The 12835-nt window shown below is 38.3% G+C and overlaps 1 protein-coding gene and 1 long non-coding RNA gene across 3 annotated transcripts in view; one reads left to right on the top strand and one right to left on the bottom strand.

Moving 5' to 3' along the window:
* DOCK2 (dedicator of cytokinesis 2) overlaps positions 1-12835 on the bottom strand; it is a 494284-nt gene that overhangs the window by 159707 nt on the left and 321742 nt on the right. The window lies entirely within an intron of this gene.
* Positions 1-12835, top strand: part of LOC117881691 — a 117835-nt gene that overhangs the window by 15195 nt on the left and 89805 nt on the right. The window lies entirely within an intron of this gene.

The following is a 12835-nucleotide window of genomic DNA, read 5'->3' as shown; positions in this document are numbered from 1 at the left end:
CCTACATCAGGTGCAACAGCTTTTGGTTGATTGAGCATATCCTTTAGAAATACTTCTTCAGTGTGGCTGACCATAAAAGCAAAACCAAACCCAAAAGGTGAATTATATATACTGTTCACTCCTTGCAAAACGAAGAAGGCAATTTCCACTAGAATACTAGTTTACACATGTACAAGACAAGTACCCAGTGCTACAAATGGTGCCAGATGCCACATTACAGCATAAAGTTACACAAGGAACCAACCCCAAACTATAATATGCGTCTGTGAAATATGCATTTAATTTAGCTTTAATACAATAAAAGGACCAAAATTTGACCTCCTAATCTGTTTTGTATACCCTGTAGAATGTTTTAATCAAGAATTAAAATATCAATACCAGCATTGTTGCACTCATGAGAAACTATTCAATAGCAAATAACTGTGTGTGCACAATTAAAAAAGTACTCCATGAGCAAGTCCATAAACAATAATGTCCATTTTGCACTTTCAAAGGGATGCTAAACAGCACAGTGAAAAATTATTAGTATGTATGCAACTAACTTTAAGTACATCATTGTGCTAGGGACACCTGATAATCAGGACTTTCTGTTCACATGTATAGCCCGACAGATATATACACCTCTACCTCGATATAACGCTATTCTCGGGAGCCAAAAAATCTTACCGCATTATAGGTGAAACCGCATTATATCGAACTTGCTTTGATCCACCGGAGTGCGCAGCCCCCATCCCCCGGAGCACTGCTTTACTGCGTTATATCTGAATTCATGTTATATCGGGTGGTGTTATATCAGGGTAGAGGTGTACTGTGTTCTTTTGTCCTTGAGGTTTACTACCCTGACCCATATGAGACCGGATCCAACACATAAGACATTAAAGTGGTATTTTCAAAGAACCTGAGGGTCATAGACTCCCCACTTCAATGGGATTTGGGCAACTAACTTCCTTGGACTCCTTCAAAAATACAAGCCTAAATAGATACCGAAAGACAACAAAATATACTTAATGAAAATCAACAGCTATATGCAGATATGTTATACAATGCAATGCAGACATGTTACACGCATATTTAGCTCTTTCTAACTATCAATTGGTATAATCGTCTAACAACTTTACAGCTAAGCCTAACTGTCCTATAAGTCATAATAGCAGCTACAAATTGTCTCAGGATTGTTTGAGTCTCAAAACCAGGAAATGAGACTGGCTTTTGGTTCACTCCCAACTTCACTGGGACATGCCTTTGCCTTCTATTGCAAGACATTGTTAATTCCTTCAGCCAGTACAAGCATGGGTTTTAATCTTTCCTTTAATGATCACATCATAAGACTCATGTTCTATCATCTTAGAAACACTGCAAAGGTTATGGTTCTGTCTTTCCCAAGAGGACACTGAAATGCTTATCTATGCTTTTCTGATATCTTGACTGGATTATTGTGGCTCTCCCCCTTGGAAATCATCCAGCAGGGACTAAGAACAGGCTACAATTGATTCTAAATGCCTTTGCCAGAATTTTTACACAGACTAAAAGGCCTTCTCATATTTCACTGACATTACGTTGGCTTCCACTTAAATATCACATTGATTTTATAATCTTGTTGCATATATTTAAAGCACTCCCTGGACTCATTGCGCCTTACTCCACTAAGCTTAAGGTATCACACATTCCTCACTACATCTCGTGGTCAGATGCTGCTGGCCTGATGGTCCTGATATGCAATGTTAGCTACAAGGCCTTGTACTTACTTTGCTCCTTGCCTTTAGAACTGACTGTTGAATGATAGCTTGTCAGATCTTTAGCATTTCATTTTATTTGTATGAATATTTAAAAACTGAATTTAAGAGCTGGAGAAAAATGTCAGATCAGCAGCCCAAGATACTGACATCCTCTATTTATTCACAAGAGCAGGTACACACTATAGACAGCAGCAGTGCAAGCTCTTCCTATGCCAACCTGTTAACATGTGTCAATCCTTACATGCAGAAACCATCGCTAAGGGCAGGTGGGTATCATCTTCCAGGTATAGCACTTTTCTAGGCTACCAATAATTTATTGAAACATTTTTGAAAAATCCTCTCTTAGCAAAGCAACAGTCTTTTTGAAAAACAAGCTCCTCTTTAGCTTCAGAAGTTGTATGATGACTTGAGCTGAGCTAGGCAATAATGATACTATAATTTATTTTTAAGATACCTGTCTGCTGTAGCAATCTAGACACCTCACAAACATCAGAACCATAAAATATTAAAATATACAGCAGATAAAAGGGCTATAACATGACAAGATAAAATCACTAAGAGTTAAAAATAAATCAGTGCACCAGATTGAATATATTTGTAAATGAAAATGTCTTCAGAACTTACATGAAACAAGCTAAACCCATGGTACTTCTCAGCTATGGAGGGGAGGCCATTGCACAGGCCAGAGGACTGCTGAGGGCAGGCAAGCCCTTGAGGTGTCAAATGCATGGCCCCTGAGGTGCCAAATGCATGCCAGTCTGTTAAGAACCCTAAATAATAATAAAAAAAACTAATAGTTTAAATGCAATTTACGTGCCAAAAGATACCCCATCCTGCAAGATTGCATTTGGGTCTCAAAGAGCCTGCAGTTACATGTCCCTGTGATATGGGACTATTAGAAATGTAAATGAGAAGCTGAGCTACTATTTTAAACAAAGAGTAAGATAGATTCAGAAATGTAAACCAACACAAACTGATTGCTAAGATTCAAGAGAACAAGCTTCTGCAGTAGGAGGCAGAGGACCCAAAGATTTCTGCCTCAAACAGAATTTATCATATTTCTTCTTAATAGGCAGCAGGTTTAAAACAAACCAAAGGAAGTACTTCTTCACAGAATGGATGGTCAACCTGTGGACCTCATTGCCAGGGGATGTTGTGAGGGCCAAAACTATAAGAGTATTCAAAAAAGAACTAGATAAATTCATGGAGGATAGGTCCATCAGTGGCTATTAGCCAGGATGGGCAGGAATGCAACACCATGGCCTGTGTCCCTAACCTGTTTGCCAGAAGCTGGTAGTGGACAACAGGGGATAGATCACTCAATGATTGCATGCTCTGTTCATTCCCTCTCAAGCACCTGGCCCTGGCCACTCTCAGAAGACAGGATACTGGGCTAGATGGACCATTGGTCTGACCCAGTATGGCTGTTTTTATGTTCTGTTTGATTGTATCCCAAAGACTCATCTTGTCCTCAGAGCCAGTCCTCCCTCCCACCCCCAAAAAAGTGATTCTTGTTAGCCCATGGACAACATAAAATACTGAGTAGGCAAAATCCTTACTGCCACTGCCCACCTTCAATGGGCACATTGCTACCACATTCTGAAACAGCTACAGATTACACATTATCTTATTAGGGTGCTATATATTAACAGACCAGAACGCAAGATGCAAGGGCAGAGCCTGATAATATTCCCGATATAATGAAAAGCAGCTGTGATAATGAGTGATACCCAGAGCTGTGAGAATAATAGATTTTTGAATTCACTGGCAATTCCAAAAAAGTAAAAACATTTTGGTTTGAATCAAAAACAAATTCTTTTAGACATTTTCGACAACTCAAATTTTTTTAAAAAAAATCATTCAAGTCAAACAGAACACTTCATTCAACCTGAACTGAAACAATTTTTGGTTCAATTTCAAGACTTTTAAAAATATTTTAAAAGTAAATTTAAAGATGATTTTACATAAAAAGTCATTTTGATCCAAAACATCAAAATGTTTTATTTAAAAATATCAAAATGAAATATAATTTTTTTCTGAATTTTTGTTAGGTTTTTTTTTTGACAAACAAATTGGTGAAGCTGACATGAATTTACTAAACATTTCAGTGTTGCTGAATCTGCATTACTCACTGGAAAACATTTCCACTGAAAAACTTCCTCTCTACTGATACCTAATTTCTGCTGATGATTAGGGCTATGTTTTTGCCATGCAGGTCACAAAAATAATGAATTCTGAATAAATTGGGTGAAATCTTGGAAATGGCTGTAAAAACACATTTGATTAGGCCCCCAAACCCAGAGTTGGGGTTGCGACCTGGAACAAGAGGTTTAGCCCGTCCATCCCTCTATTTCCATCTAAGGAAGGGCGCCAGGGCCAAACCTGGCATTGCAACCCCATGTGCCAGATCACAAGCTTCGAGTGAGGCTGACCAAGCCCCATGGGACGGAGCTGCCCTTTCTCCCCCAACCTCAGCTTTCAGAACCACCACTATATTTTGTGTATGCTGATATAGAAAAAACTACATCATTTGCTGACTTATCCATGCCTTACCGTTTTTCCCCTCCACACCTCTGCCAAAAAATTTACTCAAAATGTCTATGCAAAAATCATAGCCTTACTGATAAGCATCAAACCCCAGCCCGCTCATGTTCTCTATCTGCTGTATCATCTCTTCACCAAAAATAGGGAGCCATAGGAAATGTAATTATCTACGTATCTGCTGCCTAGCCACTTAGTATAATTTCAGATTTTCCAGAATTTAGTCTCAGCCATTTTCTTGTAATCCAATCCCAAAACCAGCACAACACAATTTCTCCTAGTCTAAATGTATTTCAGAGTCAGCAGATAGAAGGAGATAGACCTGCCTTAGTCAGCATAGCAATGGTACACTCAAGCCACTGAATATGAATATATATATATATATATATATATATATACACACACACACACACACACACACACACACACTTCCAATGGCAGCATATATTGTCACCTCTACTACTGTTGTCATGCACTGAGCTGAATAAGCACAGCCGAGAGAATCAAGGATCCCATTTAAAAAAAAAAAACTGGCTCCATTTACAGTGCATCTGGCTAGCACTATTTTTCTACAGACCCTTTAGCATTTCAGTGGGCAAAATACAAGCTGTGGCACAAGGTACTTCAGCAACAACTAGTTGTAATCTCTCCCCCACTCCCCTGCCCCAATATCTCTGGTAGTGTTAGAATATAAACAAGAGTATCTGTCTATTTCCTCCCACATTTGCTGCTCACCTACTTATACCAAAATTGCCAAGTAACTTCTATTGTCATGGAGACCATGAAGAATCAGAACTGAAAATCTGCAGCTTACAGTGATAGCCACTGGTTCAGAATAGCAAAAGCCTGTATATTATCAGTGTCTGGGAATTTACTGAACTTTGCTTCATCACTCTCTTTGTTCTGCAGTGCCAAAGAATTCAAGGGAGCACAGACTACAATAATTCAGAACACTGTAACTGAAAGCCAAGATGCTGTACAGTGTAGTGTAGAACATAGAAACTATTATTTTTAAACAATTCTCGTACAGTCATTGTGAAGACATCTCTAAATAAGTCTGAAAGTTATTGCACTCTCCAGTGACAGATTCCTTTTCTAGTAAATATAAAAAAGCAAGGGTCTGATTTTTCTATCATTCAAATTTCTCACATAATTCCAATTTATGTGTGGTTTAAACAAAAAACAGTGTAAAATGATTCTCTTCTTACAATGTACAAAACTAATACTTTCCCCAAAATGACAGGCTTTGTTAGTTTATTTATCAAGCCATTGTTTTAGTATGTGAAAGGGCTGTACACAATCCAAAAGGGAAGAGAGGTGAAGAAAAGTTTCTTCAGAGAGCTAACATCAATGCTAATGTTTGTATGCTAAATGTAGTTATGTTTTTAAAAGCTGTTCATGCGTTCTGAATGCAGATCAACCAATCCAGAAAAACAAGTTTCCACCTGCAAGCAGGTGGAGTTTCTCCCTGCCCTGAACCACATACATTGATGCTGGTAACAGTCCCAACTTCCACTTCCCTGTCATTTTCTTTGTTATTAATGCAGAACAACAACAAAACAAACCTTAGCCTACAGTTTCTCCTAAACTTGGCTGTCCCTAGGGTTTCCATTGCAAAACCTCCATCTTTGACTGCATTTTTATTCGAGGTCTTAGCACCTGATATTAGGAGGACTCAGCAGAAGATCCCTGCATTCCCATATAGAGTCCGAGAAAGCACCCCTCTGTTCCACAGCCTGTTTACATGGAGCCCAAATTATTAACTTATGTATCAAGCAATATGTTACATTGAACTACATTGCAAAGAAATATGCACAATGAAAGGTCAGGCAACAAGTGGTGTGCTATTTCTTTCACTAAGCTTTCTCAATATTTTTTACAGTTTGAACAAAATCAATGTTTTGGAAAATGTGTAATTTCAGACGACCAAACTTTCTCTAAAAAAAATCACCTAGCATGTGATGGTATTCACAAAACCCAACCAAAAATACAGCAAATAAAAACAAAACAGAATTCTGCAATCAATAGAAATATTTATAGCAGCAAGCTACATAATACACTGGAAACCCTCCAGCACACTGCATGAATGCCCTTTTCAAGGACGTTGTCCCATCATCATAACATTTCATTAATGATCCATGTTGAAACTTAACAATGCATGTAAAACTCTTTTGGTGTCATCTGAATCTTCAGTTTTAAAGAAGCCATTCAACTGTACTGCAAATTGAAATGTAACAGATTTCTGCAGCATCGGGCATAACCATCCCTACATAAATGTTAAGCAGAGATTGCATTTCCTTTACAAAGAAAGAGTCTTTTACAGGAACATACTATAATTCCAAATAAGAAATAATAGTGTCTAATTGTTTACATTGGTTTAAACGAAATCAAAAATAAATTTTCCTCATTAGCCTATGAAACAGAAGTTAAATTTGTATTGTGCATTGGCTAGGGGAAAGTGAATGAAACAGACCCAGACTAGGTTCCTTTTGTTGTTTGTCTGTTCACAAAGATGGTGCTGGTATTTTGTAGGCTAGTATTTTGTTATAGACTATCCATTTGTCACCTTTGTGGCTGAACTTGCAAATCAGTGAAAAGACTGCAAATCTATACACAATGTAGCATTGCTATTCAGCGTGTGTATAGGCCAAACATTTAAGTAAATATGAAATTCTGGAATAAAATTACTGCCGTGCTGTAAAACCCCAGACAGTGGGGATTATTGTCTTGTTTTTTGTTTTTTTTATCAGCAGGAGAGGTCTTGCACAATGGTGAGATGGGATTAAATTGCAAGAGACATCCTGATATAGCTCTTCTCTCTTCACTTCCTATTTGTGAAAGATGTACATCTCCTCCCTCAAAGACTGCTACACAGAGGGCTTTAAAGTAAGGGTGGAATTGGGATTAAGAGCCCAGGATAAAAGTTACAAAGAGAGATCCTGTGTTACTAGAGACCATGAGACTAGAAATGGACTAAAGGTATAGAGTTTAGATCTGAGTCCAGAGTTCCCCAAAATTCAGGTCTCTTTGCCTCCACACCAATTCAGGGATTTGCCTCAGCCCCTCACAATGATAAGGGCTCACCTTGAAGTGCAGATCTGAAGAAAGATCCTCCCAACATTTAGGATTGTTGGTATCTGGGATTTTGATTCAGACCCATATCCAAGGGGAGGAAGCAGTGGATCCTCTGTGAGCAAACAGGATAGAAATATGGGGTGGAGGAGAGGCTTTCAGGAGAGAACAGGGCTAGGAGGTGTGAGAAGAGTCTTGATATATATGACAGGCTGAAATTTGTAAATGAAAGGAGGAATGGATGCAGCTCAAGAGTGGCAGTTGGGGTGTCAGGAAGTAAGTGGGGAGGCAAAATTAAGGGAATGGAAGTTACTAAGAAATGCAGCGAATTAGGAGGTACAGAAGATTATTAGATTAGGAGGGGATATGGGATGGAGGTATAATCTAGGATTTACTGTGGCTGCATAGGAAGGGGCATTAAAAAATATGTATTCAATATTATATATGTTATATTTTCTTTAGTGCTTTTCCCAGTAGAGAGACCTGCAGAAAGGGAAAATATTACCACAAAAACAAAGTCTAAGAATAATGAAGTTAGTGATATCACAAGAGACCGCTGATTCATTGAGAAGTTTCACTGTAAAATCCAGTACATCATACAATGGGTGTTCGCAGCTAAACAGCTAAAATTCCCATAGAAACTAGGAATTCACCATATAAAGATCCCCATAATTTGATTATGAATGTACATTTTCTGCAATTTAAACAGCAATTTTAAGGAACTGGGCAATAAACCAAAGAAGTAGAACTGGGATCATTTGCGGGGGCACGTGAGGAAAACATCTGAGTGCATATGGCTGGGTGAAGAACCAGGTGAAGCTTTTGCTTGAGTGGGGAAACTGATGGGACAGTATTTAATTTGTTTTGAGTATTTTTTTTAGTTATTGATACCTTCATTTTTCATACGAATATTGTACATATGTCCCTTTATGTTTAGAAAAGCACATTTAAAAAATTCAAATGCAATAAAAGTGAACAACCTTACATTAGCAAACCAACACATCTGTGCACTGAATGGAAACCACTTTTCTGATAAGGAATTTCAGGCTGTGTGAGCAGCAGGAGGAAATAAAACATTTTTAAACATCGAATATTTCTGGGCAGGGTCATTTTAATATTCACACTGAAACCTTCAAAAGCCAAGATGTATAAATAAAGGCTGAATATCCAACCTTAGCACCAGCATTTCTTAAATGGCCATGCTACTGAAAAACCGGCTCAGCCTTCAATTTTAATGTCTTGTCTACAGAAGTCAGAAAAACACATTGTTTATTCTCTCAAAGTACATAGTACAGGCCTGTTTTTCAGTGGTGTTTTTCAGATATTCTGAAGTCAGATGGGACCACTGTGATTATGCTGTCTGACTTCATGTACAACAGTGTTTCTCAACCAAGGGTACATGTACCCCTGGGGGTATACAGAGGTCTTCCAGGAGGTACTTCACTCATCTAGATATTTGTCTAGTTTTGCAGCAGACTACATAAAATGCACTAGCGAAGTTACAAACTAAAATTTCATACAATGACTTGTTTATACTGCTCTACATACTATACCCTGAAATGCAAGTACAATATTTATATTCTATTGATTTATTTTATAATTATATTGTAAAATGGAGACATTCCACAATTTATCAGTAATAGCGTGCTGATACTTTTTTGTATTTTTATGTCTGATTTTGTAAGCAAGTAGATTTTAAGTGAGATGAAATTTGAGGTACGCAAGACAAATCAGACTCCTGAAAGGGGTACCGTAGTTTGGAAAGGTTGAGGAGCACTGCTGTACAACACAGGCCAGACAGCTTCCCCAAACTAATTCCTACAGCATCCAATCTTGACTTAAAAATTGCCAGTGATGGAGAATCCACCGCGACCCTTGGTAAATTGTTCTAGTGGTAAACTCCCCTCACCTGTACACACCTTAATGCCAGTGTGAATTTGTCTAGTTTTAACTTCCAGCCATTAGATCATGTTACACCTTTCTCTGCTAGACTGAAGAGCCCACTGTGGTCATCACCCCTTAACCTTCTCTTTGTTCAGCTAAACAAATGGAGCTCCTTGAGTCTATCACTATAAAGCAGGTTTTCTAATCCTTTAATTTTTCTCATGGCTCTTCTCAGACTCTCTCCAATTTATCAACATCTTTATTCAGTTGTGAACATCAGAACTGGACACAGTACTCCAGCAAGCACTCACGTTAGTACCAAATACAGAAGTAAAACAATCGGTCTACTTCTAATCAAGATTCCCCTCTTTATTCATACGAAGACTGCATTAGCCCTTTTGGCTACAGCATCATACTGAGAGTTCATGTTTGGCTGACTATCCACTATGACACCAAAGTCTCTTTCATAGTCACTGCTTCCCAGTTTAGAGTCCCCCATCCTGTAAGTATGGCTGACATTTTTTTCCTGGATGTAAACATTTATATTTAGCTCTATTTAAACATATATTATTTGCTTATGTCCAGCCTACCAAGAGAACCAGATTGTTCCATATCAGTAAGTGGTCTTCTTCATTATTTACCACTCCAACAAATTTTTGTGTCTTCTGCAAACTTTATTAGTGATGATTTTATCTTCTCTTCCAAGTCATTGATAAAAATGTTAAATAGCAAAGGGCCAAGAAGCAGTCCTGGAGGGTCCCCACTAGAAACACGCCAGCTCGATGATGACCCCCCATTTACAATAAGTTTTTGAGACCTATCTGTTAGCTAGTTTTTAATTCTTTTAATGTGTAACGTTAATTTTATATTCTATTTTTAATCAAAATTTTGTGTTACGCCATGTCAAACACCTTACAGAAGTCTAAGTATATTACATTTACATTATTCCCTTTATCAGCCGAATCTGAATCTCATCAAAAAAAAGATATTAAGTTAGTTTGACAGGATCTATTGTCCATAATCTGATGTTGATTGGCATTAATTATATTATCCTCCTTTCATTTTTTATTAATCACGTAAGAATGGCCATCTTGGGTCAGACCAAAGGTTCATCTAGCCCAGTATCCTGTCTTCAGACAGTGGCCAATGCCAGGTGCCCTAGAGGGAATGAACAGGTAATCAAGTGATCCATTCCCTGTCGCTCATTCCCAGCTTCTGGCAAACAGAGGCTAGGGACACCATCCCTGCCCAAATGTAGCTTGTAGCTATTCATGGACCTATCATCCATGAATTTATCTAGTTCTTTTTTGAACCCTGTTATAGTCTTGGCCTTCACAACATCCTCTGGCAAAGAGTTCCACAGGTTGACTGCATTGTGTGAAGAAATACTTCCTTTTGTTTGTTTTAAACCTGCTGCCTATTAATTTCATTTGGTGACCCCTAGTTCTTGTATTATGAGAAGGAGTAAATAACACTTCCTTGTTTAATTTCTCTACAAATCTTTCTGTCATGATTTTACAGACCTCAATCATATGCCCCCATAGTCATCTCTTTTCCAAGCTGCAAAGTCCCAGTATTATTAATCTCTCCTCAGATGGCAACCATTCTATACCCTAATCATTTTTGTTGCCCTTTTCTGAACCTTTTCCAATTCCAATATATCTTTTTTGAGATGGGATGACCATATCTGCACGCTGTATTCAAGATGTAGGTGTACCATGGATTTATATAGAGACAATATGATATTTTCTGTCTTATTATCTATCCCTTTCTTAATGATTCCCAACATTCTGTTCGCTTTTTTGACTGCCGCTGCACATTGAGTGGATGTTTTCAGAGAACTATCCACAATGATTCCAAAATTTATTTCTTGAGTGGTACCAGCTAATTTAGACCCCATAATTTTATATGTATAGTTGGTATTATGTTTTCCAATGTGCATTACTTTGTATTTATCAACATTGAATTTCATCTGCCATTTTGTTGCTCAGTCACCCAGTTTTGAGAGATCCTTTTGTAGCTCTTTGCAGTCTACCTGGGACTTAACTATCCTGAGTAGTTTTGTATCATCTGCAAATTTTGCCACCTCACTATTTACCCCTTTTTCCAGATCATTTATGAATGTGTTGAATAGGACTGGGCACAATAGAGAACCCTGAGGGACACCACTATTTACCTCTCTCCATTCTGAAAACTGACCATTTATTCCTACCCTATGTTTCCTATCTTTTAACTAGTTACCAATCCTTTTTATCCCATGACAGCTTACTTTGCTTAAGAGCCTATGGTGAAGGACCTTGTAAAAGGCTTTCTGAAAATCTAAGTACACCGCATCCATTGGATCCCCCTTGTCCACATGCTGTTGACCCTCTCAAAGAATTCTAGCAGATTGGTGAGGCAAAAACCTTTACAAAAACCCCAACAAATTATGTTCATCTATGTGTCTGAAAATTTTATTCCTGACTATAGTTTCAACCAGTTTGCCCATTACTGAATTCAGGCTTATCGGCCTGTAATTGCCGGGATCATCTCTGGAATCCTTTTTGAAAATTGGCGTCACAAAGGGCCAGCTGCAGGCACCAGCGGAGGAAGCACGTGCCTGGAGCAGCACATCCAAAGGGGCGGTATTCCATCCATTCTTGGGGCGGCACACTTTGAGCGGCCTTTTTTTTTTTTTTTTTGCTTGGGGCGGCCCTGGTGTCATATTAGCTATCCTCCAGTCATTTGGTACAGAAGCTGATTTAAATGATAGGTTACAGACTACAGTTAGTAGTTCTGCAATTTCACATTTGAGTTCCTCCAGAACTCTTGGGTGAATACCATCTGATCCTGGTGACATTACTATTTAGTTTATCAGTTTGTTCCCAAACCTCTTCTAATGACACCTCAATCCAGGACAGTTCCTCAGATTTGTCACATAAAAAGAATGGCTTAGGTTTGGGAATGTCCCTCACATCCTCAGCTGTGAAGACTGATGCAAAGAATTCATTTAGTTTCTCTGCAATGGCCTTATCATCCTTGAGTGCTCCTTTAGCATCTTGATCGTTCAGTGGTTGTTTAGCAGGCTTCCTGCTTCTGATGTACTTAAAAGGTAATAGCAAAAAAATTTTTAAGTCTTTGGCTAGCTGTTCTTCAAATTCTTTTTTGGCCTTCCTAATTATAGTTTTACACTTCATTTGCCAGAGTTTATGCTCCTTTCTATTTTCCTCACTAGGATTTAACTTCTACTTTTTAAAGGATGTCTTTTTGCCTCTCACTGCTTCTTTTACTTTGTTGTTGAGCCACGGTGGCACTTTTTTGGTTCTCTTATTATGTTTTTATAATTTGGGGTATATATTTAATTTGAGCCACTATTATGGGGTCTTTAAAAAGTTTCCATGCAGTTTGCAGGGATTTCACATTTGGCACTGTACAATTTAATTTCTGTTTCACTAACCTCCTCATTTTGGTGTAGTTCCCCTTTCTGAAATTAAATGCTATAGTGTGGGGCTGGTGTGGTCTTTTCCCCACCACAGGAATGTTAAATTTAATTATATTATGGTCACTATTACCAAGGGGTGCCTCTCCTCTTGTGGGATCCAGGACTAGCTGCTCCAAGAAGC

Source organism: Trachemys scripta, chromosome 8, assembly GCF_013100865.1.
Source record: "Trachemys scripta elegans isolate TJP31775 chromosome 8, CAS_Tse_1.0, whole genome shotgun sequence".
In the NCBI taxonomy this organism is placed as follows: Eukaryota; Metazoa; Chordata; order Testudines; family Emydidae; genus Trachemys; species Trachemys scripta.
Note: the sequence above shows the minus strand (reverse complement) of the source record. Positions and strands in the feature narration are given on the sequence as shown.